Source organism: Furipterus horrens, unplaced genomic scaffold (genome assembly GCF_987537825.1).
Source record: "Furipterus horrens unplaced genomic scaffold, mFurHor1.1.pri manual_scaffold_3, whole genome shotgun sequence".
NCBI lineage: Eukaryota > Metazoa > Chordata > Mammalia > Chiroptera > Furipteridae > Furipterus > Furipterus horrens.
The window spans coordinates 105382320-105398619 of NW_028327173.1; the positions used below are offsets into that span (position 1 = coordinate 105382320).

General features: G+C 47.4%; 1 long non-coding RNA gene and 1 pseudogene across 1 annotated transcript; one reads left to right on the forward strand and one right to left on the reverse strand.

The window, feature by feature from the left end:
• Positions 1 to 3479: 3479 nt before the first annotated feature.
• LOC150015646 (destrin pseudogene) lies at positions 3480 to 3878 on the reverse strand (annotated as a pseudogene).
• Positions 3879 to 10608: 6730 nt separating this feature from the next.
• On the forward strand, positions 10609 to 15623 carry LOC150015647 (uncharacterized). Its single transcript, XR_016510012.1, has 2 exons — positions 10609 to 11659; positions 15262 to 15623. It is a non-coding gene; the product is annotated as an uncharacterized LOC150015647 (long non-coding RNA).
• Positions 15624 to 16300: the final 677 nt, after the last annotated feature.

Below are 16300 nucleotides of genomic sequence, written 5' to 3' on the forward strand. Positions count from 1 at the left end.
TATTAATGAAGTGTATTACAACGGAGCCCTAATTTGCATTTTATTAGGTCTTACAAGATATTGCATACTCTCCTGAAGACACAACATGATTCCCAAAATGCAAGGTCACTCTCAGAACAGTTTCCCACCTAGTAAGTGGAGAGCTCACCACAGGTGCAAGGAGTTGCTTTCTGTACTGAAACCACGTGCCTGAAATGGTGCTTTTCGAGATCAGTGCTGATTGTAAGGGTACACAATTCTGAGACAGTCTCATTACACATCTGGCAGAATTAAAAGACTGCCTGACTTAAACTTACTGTAGTTAGTTGTTAGTATTATTACATTTTGTGGAAATTATTTTCCATTGTTCAGTTTAGCTCAAGAGAGAATAAAGAATTTGAGCAAAAATTATAACCAGATAATGACCCGTTCTCTAAGCTAAAGAAATAAAGTAATTGCTGAAGTTAACAGAAATACAATAACTTTCTTCATATGACCTTGTACTGTTTTGTGAACTGCATTATTAAAAATCATAAGCTCAGGCTTCTGGTCAAGATGGAGGCAGGCACAAGCTATGCATCCTCGCACAACCATGGAAAGAATTACGACCAGGTCTCAGAAACAAATAACAACCAGAACCATCAGAAAATTGAAGTACACAGAAGTCTGACAACCAAGGATTTAAAGTAGCCATATTCAACCTGACTGGTAGAGAGGCAGAGTCATGGAAATAGGGTGGAAAGGCAGTGTGGTGCACAGAGAAGTGGTGGGGGCAGCAGCGGTGGAATGGATGGTCCCATGTTCATGTGTGGTGGATAAAAATTGGGGGGACAGCCTGGGAGTGAGGGTTCCCAGCCTCAGGCCAGACTGCACAGCTCAGGGTTACAGCACTGGGAAGATAAATCCCCATTACGTCTGGCTATAAAAGCCAATGGGGCTTGGGGCGGCAGAAGAAAGTGCTGGATTTTTGCCACTTAAAGGCTCACATGGTCTTAGAATGTACACAAACCCCAGGAAAGCAGCTGGAAGGGTGCCAATCACATATGGGAAGTGGATGAAGTAAGTGGAAATGAGGAAAGTGCAGAGCAAATCACCAGAAGCCAGATGGTGGCATTATCCCCTCTTCAAGTCCCCACCACACACACAGTCACAAAGCAGTGAAGCAGGTTGCCCTGCCCTGGCATTTACCTAAGGCCCCACCCCACACAATTTACAGGTGCCTTTGCTACGAAGGCCACACTACTAAGCCAGGGAGTAAAAGCAGTCTACTTAATACACAGAAACAAACACAGGGAGACTGCCAAATTGAGGAGGCAAAGAAATATGGCCAAAATGAAAGAACAGGACAAAACCCCAGGAAAAGAACTAAACAAAACAGGGATAGCCAACCTATCAGATGCAGAGTTCAAAACATTGGTGATAAGGATGCTCAGAGAACTCATTGAGTATGGCAGAAAAATAAGGGGAGAAATGAAGCTTATACAAAGTGAAATAAGGAAAAATATACAGGGAACCAACAGTGAAGGGAAGGTAGCTGGGATTCAAATCAACAATTTGGAACATAAGGAAGAAAGAAGCATTCAAACAGAACATAAAGAAGAAACAAGAATGCAAAAAAATGAGGAGAGCTCTGCTTAAGAACCTCTGGGACAACTTTAAGCATACCAACATCCAAATATAGGGGTGCCAGAAGAAGAGGAAGAGCAAGAAATTGAAAGCTTATGTGAAAAAGTAATGAAGGAACAGTTCCCAAATTTGGCAAAGGAAATAGACATACAAGTCCAGGGAGCACAGAGAGTCCCAAACAAGCTAGAGGTAAAGAGGACCACACCAAGACACATCATCATTAAAATGCCAAAGTTTCAAGATAAAAAGAGAAACTTAAAAGCAGCAAAAGCAGAGAGTTATCTACAAAGGCGTTCCCATAAGACTATCTGCTGATTTCTCAAAAGAAACTTTGCAGGCAAGAAGGGACTGGCAAGAAGTATTTAAAATGATGAAAAGCAAGGACTTACAACCAAGATTATTCTATCCAGCAAAGCTATCATTTACAATGGAAGGGCAGATAAAGTGCTTACCAGACAAGGTAAAACTAAAGGAGTTTATCATTACCATGCCATTATTATATGAAATGTTAAAGGGACTTATTTAAGAAGAAGATTAAAAGTATGAACATTAAAATTATAAGAAACTCACAACTATCAATAACTGAATCTAAAAGATAAAAACAAAAACAAACTAAGCAAGTGACCAGAACAGGAACAGAATCATAGGTATGGAGCTCTTTTGGAGGGTTATCAGCTGGGAGGGGGAAGAGGGAGAAAGAGGGAAATGGTGCAGGGATTAAGACTCATAATTTATAGGAACAAAATAGTCAGGGGTATGGTAAGAATAGCATATGACCCCTGGCTGGTGTGGCTCAGTGGATTGAGTGCCAGCCTGTGAACTGAAAAGTCACTGGTTTGATTCCCAGTCAGGGCACATGCCTTGGTTATGGGTCATGTCCCTGGGTGGGGGCGTGCGAGAGGTAGCCAACTCTTGTTTCTCTCTCACATCTGTGTTTCTCTCTCTCCCTTTTTCCCTCCCTCATACTTTCTCCGAAAATAAATTTTTAAAAAGAAAGAATAGTATAGGAAAGGGAGAAGCCAAAGAACTTACACGCATGACCCATGGACATGAACTAAGGGTGGTAGGATTGCTGGAGGGTACCAGGCAGAGGGGGGCAAAGGGGGAAATATTGGGCCAACTGTAACAGCTTAATCAATAAAATATACTTTAAAAAAATTATGAGCTCAGTTGGTTGGGCATCATCCCACAAAGCAAAATGTCGCCAGTTTGATTCCTGGTAGGGCACATGCCTGGGTTGCAGGTTCGGTCCCCTTACAGGGTACATAGGAGAGGCAACGGATCAATGATTTTCTCTTACATTGATGTTTCACTCTCTCTAAAAAAAACAAATAAATAAAATCTTTTAAAAAATCAAAATCATGAGCTTAGCAAAAATCTTTACAAGCCGACTCATCAAAACAGACATTTGGCAAATAAGAATTTAATTTTGTATCAATAAAACTTTAGATTTTAGGCAGCCCTGGCTGATATGGCTCAGTTGGTTGGAGTGTGGCCCCATGCGCACACACACACACATACGCACACACACACAAAGGCTGAGGGTTCTATTCCAGATCAGGGCACATACCTAGGTTGTAGGTTTGATCCCTGGTTGGAGAGTATGGGAGTCAACCATCAATGTTTTTCTCTCTCTCTTTCTCTCTTCCTCTCTCTAAAGTCCATAAACATATTTAAAACAATTTTTTTTACTTTAGATTTTAGATTTATTTAGGGCTATTTGCACACTTTTCTAGAATATTTAGTTTGCTCCAACAGATGACAAGATAGCTCCCCCTCAGTGAGACCCTGGCCTAAACAGGTTTGCTTTACTTATATAGCTGAAGGGCAGCATTAAACATGAAAAGTTTTGACTTGTGGCACTGAATGATGACCTACACAGGGCATTCAAAAGCTACAATTAAGGCTCTACCTAGCTTTTCAGCAATATAAGCCCAATGAGATCTTCTGGCCCATTTGCTTGACATTCATGTTTTATGCCTTAAAGTTTATTTTAGATTTCACACTGGGAGATCACATAAATCATTTCACTTTTCTGGATTCCTTGGTTACAAATCTCGACAAAGCTCACATCGTACAAAGCATAGAGACTAGCTTTCTCAGGGTGCATTCCCAAAATACTTGAAAGTATTGGTTATAGTTAAACCTACATCTCCAACCAAGATTTCTTTGCCTTCTACGATGATGCAATTTTTGTCTGCACTGAAACAACAAATGACAGCCTTCGTTCTTTTATTGGTTTCTTCTGGTGTGGAACACTTCCTAACTTTCATGTCATAAAACATGTGACATACTTCATCATCAACTTGCACTCCTTAGGCTGTCTTCACTGTGGGGGTTGGAAGGGCACAGGGGATGGAGTCCATGGGCGCCAAGTCTGCTGAGGTGCCTGCAGCAGCCAGAATGAGCAAATGGACGGGTTGGGGAGGAGGTGACGTGGGGCGCAGGCCTACCAAGGAGTGGGTGCATCTCTGGGCCCAGACAGGACTACGCATGTCACATGCTGCCACTCAGAATGTATTTGAAGGCACCTTGTCAGCCCTAGTAAATCAACCATTTATGGACAACCGCTGCCTGCTCTGGACCCTCTGCCGGCAGCTCCCTCCCCTCACGCAGTCCCTGCCTCCTGTCAACTAGGCCATCTGTAACTCACTTGGCTCCAATTAGCTGGGTAATTAGCACCTCATAAGGCCTGTCTGCCTTTGCACAGCTCCCCTGGGAAGGGGTTTCAGAAGGTCTCTGTGACTTCATGGCCTAGGGCTGGGCAAGTCCAGGCAGGCCAAGGGGCCAGGCTGCATATCAGCATTCACTGATATGGGTTTCCCAGCATAGGGCAGTGGTGCCATCTGACAAATCCCTCAGGGACTGGGAGGCAGAGTAGCCCCACTCAGGACAGGGCTTCTCCCAGCAATCACCGGGACCCTGTATCAGCACCAATACAGACCTCAGCTGCTCTGCTTATTTGGGGACCCCTGGTGGGCTGGGATATCTGGAAGCTGGGCAGGGCAGGGGGAAGAGTAGTATGACAGCCAAGTCTCCAAGGTCCCCTAGGGAGGGAGGCAAAAAAATTGGGGTCAGATCAGGGAGCTGCGAGGGGAGTGGGGATGGTGATAGCCTGTGGCAAGTCGGGGCAGAGAAGGCCTCTTGCAAAAGACATGAGACGCTGTCAGAGAGTGTGTGGAACCACAGCAAGTGGAGTGGCTCTGGGGTCAGGGGCAGGCCAACACATTCCCTGACTAAGCTCACTTTCCCCACAACAGGACAATAATTGTAACAGCCCCAGGTTCCAGAGAGGACTACAGGAGGCTGGGTGCGGGGTGAGCATTAGTGGAAGACAGGAGGCAGAGGCACCCAGGCCAGAAGGCAGGAAGTGAGCATCAAGGGAAGCCATCTCTTGTCACCCCCACCCCCACCCCCAGCTCAGAGCTGCACTGGCCCAGGGAGAGAGATCTTGATGCGAGTGGATGTCCCACCAAGGCCTGGTCTGCCTTGAGGAAAAGGAGAGCATGTCAGGCCTGGGTAACCAGTGTGAAGGTGCAGGGGACCCAGACTGACAAGAAGTCAGCCTGCCCCCAAGCCGAGGCCCCACAGACTGAGGCGACCTGGGAATATGGTCAGTCATGAGACTCAAGCCCCAGCTGCAGGAGAGGCAAATAGCCTGCAGATGGGGAGAGGCTTGGCAGGGGCAGGGCCTGCTTCCTGGGTGAGTCTCCAGCTCAGTCCAGAACAGTCCTGCTGCTGCCCCACTGTCATGGCAACAAACCCCCTGTTAGTACCTCCTTTCTTGAGATAAGCACTGCCTTCCTAGGGATGTTCTGGTGAAAAAAAATAGACACCAGCCACTTCATCCAGGCCCAAATCCCAACTTGCCACGCATGGCAAGGCTCTTTACTTCTGTGAGCCCCAGAGTCCTTGACCGTGGGATGCTGATCCTGGCCCGAGTTTATGGTAAGCGCCAAGTACCCAGTGTTCCCAAGCACTTGAATGGGCCTGACAGGCAGTAAGCACCCAGGGAGCTTGTGTTCCTCCTCCTTCCTCAGAAGCTCTTGGAACCCTGAGAAAATGTGGGATTGAAGTCTACTTTCCCTATTCTGGAAGAGACATTCTGTGAGTCAAGGAGGGAATGCCAGAAAACCAAAACCACCTCCCCTGTCTCTCCTCCCTCCAAAGGCTCAGTGCCAGAGGGGAGGGGCAGGCAAGTCCTTCCAATAGTATCTCCTGCTTTTAAGCCTCTGGCTCCCAGCCCTCCCACAGCTGCCCCTGGCTCAGCCCACCTCCCAGTCCCTGTTCTTGCTCCATTCCTATCCTGATTCTGAGGCAACAACCCGGAAATGCACCAGGACAATCCTAATATTAGAGACAAAGGCCTTGGGATGGGTTTGTTCAATTAAGGGAAAGGGATGCTGAAACTCCGGGGCTCCTTGTCTCCAGTAGACCATCAGAGGGGACCCTGTTACCCTGGCATAGTCTTCCTTGCCTGTGATATCTTCTGAGTGGCACCCTCCAGAAGTCCACAAGGGCTTCCTGCTTCCTGTGACCCACACAGAGGGTGCTGTGTGCTAACCACAGCCTGAGCCCTGCCTGTGGTCATGGTGCCTGTTTGTTCCCAGAAGGAGTAGTATGAAGCCCTTGAGGGCAAAGTGTTTGTGAAAGCATTTTACGAACTGGGGAAACTGTGCCCACTGCTCAGCCATCTAGGGGGCTGTGGGAGGTAGCAGGGAATGCTGGCAAACCCGAGAAGTGGGTCTGGGCTTGGACATGAAAAGCCTGCCCAGCTCCCTGGAGTCCACTTGCCCATAACTTGTGTCTTCTGCTCATGAACAGCCCTCTTTATTTCTCAGCGAAGTATGTTCTATTTGCATTTTCCAGTGTGGATGTAAAAAGGTTCTATGGAAAGTAATCTCACAGGGTGATCCAATCATAAATTCCTAACTGGGCAAGTCATGGTGAGTAGTCATACTCCAGGCCTATAAAAAGTTTATATTTGCCTTAAGCAAGCCCTATCCACTGTTCCTGTGCACCTAGGTTAACATGCCTCTGAAATGCCAGGAGAAATCCTCTTTTTCAGACTCCTTGGAGGTGTAACCGTCCTCAAGAAAGCACATGATTTTATTAACAATCTTGTACACCAATCATATAGAAATTTTCCCCTGCCTTGCTTTCTCTCACCTTCATGTAATATTCCTTACATTTCCTCCTTCATTCCAAATGTGTAATAAAGAACTGCAAAACTACCATTCACTTGAGCATTTGGAGATCTTGCTTCCCAGCACGTTATCAGCTTGGCTCACATAAACTCTTATAAAAATTCTCTATTGGTTTAGACGTTTTTAAGTCAACAGTATGTTGTAAGACTAAATTAGAAAACCAATATATCAGGTGTACAGGTCAGTATAAACAATAGGAATGAATAGGTAAATAAATGTATGAACCCTTGAGTCTGCTCTAACTTCTTTTAAAATAAACCCTAACTAGCAAACTCAGAGGCTCTATAGCTCATATTGTCACTAGGGAGCCCTATTATGGGCCCCGGCTCTGTGTCTTTGAGGTCCCACAAACTGAACACATTTGCAGAGGCTGTGTCAGGAGGCAGGATGAGTCCTGCAGAGGCCTGGGGGGCTTTCTCTGACTCAGGAGGACCTAGAGCAGCAGCCGAGGCCTATATTGTGGGTGGGACCCAAGTAGCTCGGGTGATAGGAGAACTCAAGTGTTAAAGATTTTAGCTTTAGTTATAGTTGATAGGCTTAAGTGATTAATGCATGTGGAAGGCATTACGGAACTGGAATACAGGACCTTCCTGACTCCAGAAGGTCAAAAGCAATTCAACCTTTGTGCCCTAGGGGTCTGCAAGGGATCAAGATGGTATCTGAGCCATGGTGTTTCAGGGAGGGAACTCTATGATGCAGACAAAGAATTGTCACTCAGTAGATAAAGAAATACTAGGAAAATCACAGATGGACTGCAACTCTTATCTGATTAACCTTTTTCCAAACCCCTTACCTACCCTTTTCTTCACCTTATAAAAACGTTGGCTTGAGATGAGATATTAAGACAGTTTTTAGAACACATAACGTGCCATCTTCTCAAATCACTGGCATCTGAACAAAGTGCCATAAAGATTCAATCCTTGTCTCTACTTATTGGTTCTGGTAGTGACAGGCAGCATGAATGCTGACTGTTCTGGTTTCAAAGGGACCTCAAGTCTTCAGCTTTCATCAGAGGCTCAGTGCAGTGCTGCTGCCAGCTCACATGGACCCTGACTTGTGAGCAGAGAATATGCTGGATTTCAGGAACTAGACACCATTTTGGCTGGGTACCTTGTGCATTGCCTAACCTACAACTGACAGGAACCCAGTGACCACCCCTTCAGTAACTCTGAGGATGGCTGAATGACTTATATTTCTCCAGGCAGTAGTTTGCCCTGTGCCCATGGCCTCCAGGCCCATTCCTTCCCAAGCTGGAACCACACTCCTCACCTCCCTAATCCCCAGCCCTTTAGCCTCTCAGCTGACTGGCACAAAGCAGTATTGGTATTAAGTTATGGCCTAAGGTCAGGATGAAGGAGAAGAACATCATCCCAGCTCAGCACAAGCAACACATGCTATTAAATGCTGGCCACCAGCTGTTTCCTGTCCTGCCATACCTCACTCTGCTGACATCTTCTTGGGTTCCAGCCCCCACCCCATCTGAAATGCTTATTTTCCCATTCTCATTTGTAACAATTTTGCCCTCCACCCACCTCTGCAAACCATATGTGTGTCCACATTTCTGAACCCTCCCAGGCACCTATCAACCCAGGCCACAACAACCTTCAACTGCAGTTCATCTTCTAACCAGCTGCATCTACTCTTAGACAGTGCCCCCTTGCCCACCCATATAGAGAAACGGACAAAGAATGATAGAAAGATTTATTCTCCTGGGATTTATTTTTCACCTCTTCCCTATGAGTGTGATCATGTTCTCACCTCATCATTTTTAATCTATCAAAGCTGATCTCAGACATATTTTAGTTTGTGAGCATATGTCACAGCTTTATCATAAACTGGTTAGCAAAGGGACCAGTCAAGGAAAACAACACAATAGTTTTCATCAGAATCCTGGCTGAAGCTGTGTAATGAAGTGATTTGGAGCATAAACACAAAAGCCAGACTATCTGGTTTCTATCCCAGTTTTGCCCCTTTCTAGCTGTGTGACCTTGAGCAAGTTTACTAACCTCTCTGCACTTCTGTTTTCTCACCCATGAACAGTGGATAGTAATAGTACTCACCACATAGGGTTGTTATTGTGCCTGAAATCTGAGTTCATATGAAATGAATCAATACATGAAAGCTACTAGTAGTGGCTGGCATACAGAAAGCATGCTAGGAGTGTTAGATACTATTATGAGCAAGTTTATATAAGAGAAGGAAAAAGAATGTTAGATAGAGTTGTTTAACTATGTACAGGTCTGGTTAGCTTTACCAGGCTGTAAATCTGTCACTTTTGTATCAGTTATGTTAAACCTGGGTTGTACCAACCAGGACCATTCTTCCAAATCAACAGGTATGGGCTGTTAATCAGAAAAACCAGTTGCAGAAGATTTTTGTTGTTTTGTTTTGGTTTAACTTTGAGTCTGGGCTCTCTTTCTTTCCCAGACTCCAGCCTGTATCCCTGAATGATTATCAGGAGCATCTTTTAATCAAGCAGATCCTGGGGGATGGAACGTGGCAGAGGATGAACAAGGTGAGTTCCCAGAGCTGTGGCAGGCTCCAGAATCCTCAGCCGTCCGGCTGAGCCTTCTGCTGGCCTGAGTATCCTGTGGAGGAGGGGAAGCAGGGCTGCAGAACTCAGCCAAGCTGAGCTGGGAGCCAAGAGGCGCTGGGCAGCTTCCCAAGGGCTGGCACAGTGCCTCCTCCTTCTCCACCCCCAACTGCCCAAGCTGCTCAGGACCTGGCACAGAGCATTCAGTTAATAAAGCTGTGTTGATGTTGTGTGGTAGAAACTAAGCCAAAGATACAAGGTCACCTGACATTTAGTAGTTCTATCCAATAGAAATATAATACCAGCCATGTTTTATTTTTTATTTTTATTTTTCATTAATTTATTACAAAAGAAAAATAATTCCCACAGACAAAATCCCTAAATCCTTTTGCTGCATAAAAGTTTTTTTTTTAATTTATTGATTTTTAGAGAGAGCAAGAAAGAGAAACATCAATTTGTTGTTCCATTTATGGATACATTTTTTTTGTTGTTGTTTCTTATATGTGCCCTGACCTGGAGATTGAACCCGCTACCTCGGCATATCAGGATGATGCTCTATGGCCAGGGCTGCCACACGTTTTTTTGTTTTGTTTTGTTCTGCTTTGTTTTAAAAATTTTTAGTAGACACAAAAAAAGTAAAAAGAAACAAGTCAAATTAATTTAAATAATATTTTATTTAACCCAGTTTATTGAAAATATTATTTCACATGTAATCAAATATGAAGTTATTATCTTTCATTTCAAGTCTTTGAAATCCTGTGTGCATTGTACACTTCTTGCACATATTAACAAAGACTAGCCACTATTGAGGAGTAATCAACTTTTCCTTTTAGGTTTGGTTACTGGGGCCTGTGGATTAAGCTGACAAAGGACTGATTAACAGGAGAAAAAAAAAGGTGTATTTCATATGTATACAAGAGCCAACAAAGGAAGTAGCTGGCTTTTTTAATGATTAAAGTTAAAGGCTTACATACCCAAGTTAAGAAAAGAGAGGGGAATGAAATGGCTTCTATGGGAAAAACAAATAGATTTCTTTAGGAAGACAAATGGCTTTTTGGGCGAACAGACTTAAGATAAGGCTTGTGATAGTGTTTGTCTATAACGTATGAATGGTCTTTCATCTTCTTTAAGGCATTAAAACTCTCCTGGAGGGGGCATTCATGACAGCCTCATTTCCCAGAAGTTGCTGCTTTTAGTCAGATAAGAAAAGCTCCCATGAGTCTTTTCTCTGCATTTGTTAAATCTCAAATGTCTTCAGCTTAAAATAATTTTTATGTCAAATTTTGGGTTCCGAGGACGTCCTCACACATTTCAGGTGCCCAGCAGTGGCTACCGTATTGGATAGAGCAGGCGCAGAATCACCAAATCGCTGAGTCGCGGGGCTGCACTGCCCTGGAGGTCCCAGCAAACACCACTCCGCTGCCTCTCCGACTAGCGCTGGCCTTCACTCCCGGGGTCTCCCAAGCGCCGGGTGCCCAGCCTTCTCCAAGCAAGCTGTGAGGTGGGAGCTGTCTTCTTGGGCGGAAATCGCCTCTTTGCTGTGCATCCCAATACCGTTTAGAACCCGCGGGGTGGGGGTGGGGGGCAGAGAGGAACGGTTTCGTTTCCCCCGGAAGGTCGGAGTCCCGCAGCACGCGGGGAGCGGGGAGTGCTGGCACACTAAAGTCATCCTCGCTCTGCGCGGCGGCGTGCCCCCGTCCCTCCGAGGCCCTGAGGAGGGCCAGCGTTCTGCGTATAACCTTGGAGAACACTCACCACCGCTCCAGGATAAAGAGCCCGGTCCGACTCCTAGCCCGCCTCCGCCACCCCTGTCCCGGGCTCTCTCCTCCCCGAGTTGGGGGCGGTAGCTCCTGCGCGGCCACCGCACGGCTCCCACTCTCGAGCTGAACCCGGTTCCAACCAAGTCCCGGGGGCCTCCAGAGAAAACTTTCTGCCCTGGCGGCCCGGGGCGGGAGGCGCCTCGCCAGCCTCTGCTGCTTGGCCAACGCAGCGTGTGAAGACGGGGGGTATTTGGCCGCCGGGGCGGGAAGCTCCCGGGAACCCTGATGTAACTCAGCGCCGGGCTTGCGGCAGGAGCCCCTAGAGCCCCAGTCTGTTTACCGCTGCGGGGAGGTGATAGAGGTGGAGCCCCAGCCGCCCCTCCCCGGCGCGCCCCGCCCGCGGAGCCTCCCGCCCCTCGCTCTGGGCGTGCTGACAGTCCTGCTGGAGATCGGAGAGTCGTGAGCCCTCTGGGGCTTGCTTGGCAGCGCGGCGGGGACTGGACCCTTTTCAACCATAGACACTCTATGACCCGAAGCAGTGGCGGTGTCAAGGGGTGAGTCTGAAAGCACTTGAGCCCCCAAAGCAATTCAAAATATACCAGTAATTTAAACCAAGTAAAAGGCTGGAGCTTGTTATGACCACCGGGCTTCAAAACTAAGGCCCTTCGATCCGAATGTACCAGCATCTCCACTGCAGCGGTGCCAAGACCCCATCCGCACCTCACCCTGCATCTTTCTGATCTCAGTTCCCTCCTTTGTACGTTGGGGAGCACGTTGCCATGACATGGTCTCTGATTTTAGGCCTTGTGGGGAGCACTTCTCTGGGCCCTCCAAAAGTCTGCCTTGGGGAAAAAACTCCAGTACGTCCCAAGGCCCTTCCTGATTTGCTAGCTTGGAGAGAAAGTTTGGTCTTGATTGGGAAAAGCTGTTAACACTCTAGAGCAGTGGTTCTCAACCTTCCTAATGCCGCGACCCTTTAATACAGTTCCTCATGTTGTGGTGACCTCCAACCATAACTAAAGCATAGTGATTAATCACAAAAACAATATGTAATTATATATGTGTTTTCCGATGGTCTTAGGCGACCCCTGTGAAAGGGTCGTTTGACCCCCAAAGGGGTCGCGACCCACAGGTTGAGAACCGCTGCTCTAGAGGGTTGAAGGGCAGAATTGCCTGGGGGCTGGGACTCAAGGTGACCTCCAGACTCTGCATCCCATCAGCCTCAGTCCAGGCCTGGCTCACTGAGCCAGATGAGGAGAGTAGGATGGCCTGTAGTCAAAGTACCCTCCCTAGCTGAGCTCTCAGGCCTAATACAGGCCTCCCGACCTCAAGGGAGAGGCAGAAGTCAAGACAGTATGTGGCCAGATGGCAACTGGTCTGAATGGAGCCCAGGATTGGGACAATGCCGTGCCCTGTGCCCACTGCCAGGGTTTTCTCTCCCAGACTCTCAGTACTCTGGTGAGGCAGGCGAGCTAAGTCCAGATGAGGTATCCGATCAGGGTAGCCTCAGGTCACCCTGGGTGGCAGCTGCAATTAGTACCCAGACCCCTGTTTCCCAGTCCCTCATGGTCCCACTCCTGAGAGAGCAAGAGCGCTTTGAGCAGGAGCAGGAGATCAGGTCTGAGCTAAGCAAGGCAAGAGGGTCCAGATTTGGAGAGCGTATGGGGTGAGGAGGGCTCCCTGAGCTGAGAGGTAAAAAGAGAGGGGAGTCTCCCCTGAGGAGACAACAGCCTGGGGAAGCTGTAAAAAGTAAGGGTATGGGAGGTCTGGCCATAGAAGGGGACCCTGGCTGGTGTGAATCAGTGGTTTGCGCCCTGACCTGCGAACTAAAAGGTCATCAGATGGATTCCCAGTCAGGGCACATGCCTGGGTTTTGGTCCAGGTCCGCAGCTGCGGGCATGTGGTGTTTCTCTCCCTTTCTTTCTTCCTCCCTTCCCCTCTCTTTCTCTTAAAAAAAAAAAAAAAAAAAAAAAAATGTCTGGGGATCAGCTAGTGACTAGCTACGAGTCTAGGCCAGTGAGGTCAGGAAAGTCTTGAGTAGAAGCAGCAGACCAGATGCAGGATAAGGCACTGCTGATGTTGGGACTAAGCTTTTTGGTCCTGCCTCCACTCCAGGCTTTCCCATTTCCCAGCCCTTGGGCATGTTCTCTTTTCTCTGTGGGCCTCAGTTTCCTCATCTGTAAAATGGTGTCAGCTCCCTGTTCTTTTTATAACTGAGAAAGTGCTTTGTGACTGGGCTTTACATATTTGAGTGTGTAAAGCTCATATACAAATGTGACAAAGAGACTGGTATCAGGGGAAACCTCTCAGAGGGGCTACTCCCTCCCTTGATTCCCTGGTTCCAGAGGAAGAGGCCACATGGACTTGCTCCCTCCAGGCCTGCAGGCATGTCTGGGATGCCCCTGGGCTTAGCAAATATTTGTGCCTCTGATTTAATCAGTGACTGCTGGAATGTGCTGTCCTGCTGCCCATTCTTTCATCCTTCTACTTCAGGCTGTGAAGATTCCGGAAGAAGACAAAAGTGCAGGGTTGGGACTTCTGGGTCCTTTTCCCCAGCCCCACCCCCTACCCCCCAACTACTTCTCCTGAGCCCCATTGTTCCAATTTGCCCCTGAAGTTCAGAACCCTGTGCTAGGTGCTGTGCAGAGACAAGGAACATGTGGCTCTTGAGCCCCTTCTGCCCTGGCCAGGCAGCTCAGTTGGTTAGCGCAACATCCCAATAGGCCATGATTGTAGGTTTTATCGGGTCAGGGCACATACAAGAAGGAGCCAATGAATGCATAAATAAGTGGAACAACAAATTGCTGTTTCTCAGTCCCTCTTCCCACACCCGCTTCCTGTCTCTCTCTAAAATCAATAAATTTAATCTTTGAAAAAAAAGAGCCTCTTCTAAGAGCAAAGACTTCTTGTCCAAATGTGAGCTCAGCAGCTGTACTGCTGTGTGGTCTTGGGTGAGTCTCGTTACCTCAGCTAGTTTCCTGAGCTAGTTTCCTCATCCCTGAAAGAGTGGGGAAGTGGTTTGGGTCAGTGCCTGGGGCATAGTAACTGCTTTCTTCCCTAGCCTTACTAACATGGCTCTACAATGTCCCTCTAGAAGTTTGGGCTTGCCCAGTTAAGCCAATAAAAATAACAAGAGTAAGAAGTTTCCAGTATTATTGAGTGTGCTGTATAATAGTGTGCTGGCAAATGTTTAACAATCAGCTCTAAAAGAAAGTTCTATTTTTCCAGCATTTGCCTGATTTCTGTGTTATTAATATTACCACCCTGCCCCTTTCAAGCTTTTGCCATGATCTGAATGAGTGCAGAGTCAAGAGCCAGTCAGCTAGCTCTAGCACGACACTGCACACGGGACCAGCTACAGAATTTGCCAGGCCCAGTGCAAAACGAAATTGCAGGGCCCCTTGTTCAAAAAGCAGGGGAAAGCGGTTTCCTTTTTTCTGGGATTATTCTCTCAATCCATGATAATGTTTTATTTATTTATTTATTTACTTATTTTTTATTTTGAGGGGCGTATGGTGAAGGAAACTTCATTAAGGGCAAAACAGCTCAATGGTAATGCAGCTGGGTTGTGAAAACAGCATGGCTGTGGGACAGCTCAATTAGAGACAACACAGCCAAGGCCGCAGCACTGAGTGAGGGGCCCTGGGGCTGTGCTGCTCTCGGGTAGCCAGTCAGACAGCTCTGCTCTGCTCCGGGCTGGGCTGGTCGGCCCTGAGCTGCTCCACTCTGCTCCAGTGAGACATCTCTTTAGGGTTTCCTTTTTGGTGTTTCAGATCCAACCTGGGAAATGTAGTCTTCAGCCTTTGGTGGAAAGGGAAAGTGCCTCTTTTTATTTATTTAATGTCGTACTCCTTCCTGCATAGCGATACTGAAATACTCTCAGGGCAAGTGCAGACCCTGACAGGTAGGGTGCACATTTGGGGCTCACTCCATTCCCACAGGCCTGCGGTCCCAACCTCCAAGCCAGAATATACTCAGCATCCAGGTGAGAGTGGGAGAGAGGCTTGCCCTATCCAAGTTGCCCCACTGAACATACCATATTTGCTACACTAAGTCAGGGAAAGATGGCCAGTAGTTGTGATGGGGGACTCAAACGTTGGAAAATTTTTGTTTTGAGTAACAGCTAATAAGCTTAACAATCAATGTATGTAAAAAGCTATTGTTTCAGAAACTGGAGGTACGACCCACCTTGATTCCAGGTGACCTTAAGCAGTTGCACCTTTGTGCCTCAGGAGGACTGCAAGCAATCAAGACGGTATCTGAGCCATTGTCCTCCAGCGTGACCACGCCCAGGACACAAAGACCACAGCCCAGGGCACAGGGACCACTGCCCAGGACACAGGTGAAAGGGCACTGCAGCTTTTATCCAATTAACCGTTTCCCTGAATTCCAACCCCCTTACCTACTCTTCTCATTGTAAAAGGGCCCATTTATAATGGAATTTAAGACAGTCTGTTAGGGTACAAACCTGCTGTCTTCTCAGACCACCATCTGAATAAAGCGCCCATAAAGATTCAATCCTTGTCTCTGCTTATTGGGCCTGGTAGATGACAGGCAGCATGGACACCGGCTTTTCCGGTTTCAGTTGTGGTATTGTAACAGAACCCCTGGGCTGCTCCGATTACAACAGAACCCACGGGCTGTTTAGTTAGGGGTCCGATTGCCCGCCGCCAGAATCATAACTCTCAATACCAGAGTTTAGTGAAAAGAAAAAGAATTGTTTATTTACACATAGTTCTGCCTCCCCCTCCCAGACCTGGCCAGTCTTAGGAAGGTCAGAAACACCGTTTCCCTACTTCCTGGGCACAGTTCAGCTTTACCAGTAGCTGCCAATCACTCAGTTCTGATTGGGGAGGTCCTTTCTGTGCTGTGGTGCCCTCCAGCTCTCAATGCAGAACCGCCTGGATTCTCAGCCTCCTTGTAAACTGCCTTCTTCCTGCAAACCGCATGGATCTCCTCTCTTTCTCAAAACCGCCTGGCGAGAGCCTCTTAAAGCAGCCCGGAGGCCTCTCTTAAAGCAGCCTGGAGAGACCCGCTCCTCCAAGCCACCTGGAGGGAGCGCTCCCACTAAAATGTCCGCAGCTGCTCATATATCCTTGACTGTGTCCTTCGACGCAGTGGGTGTTGCAAGCAGTTCTGACCATTCACAGAATCTCACGCAGGCTCTGCAGGCTCCCTCCATACCATCCCACAGT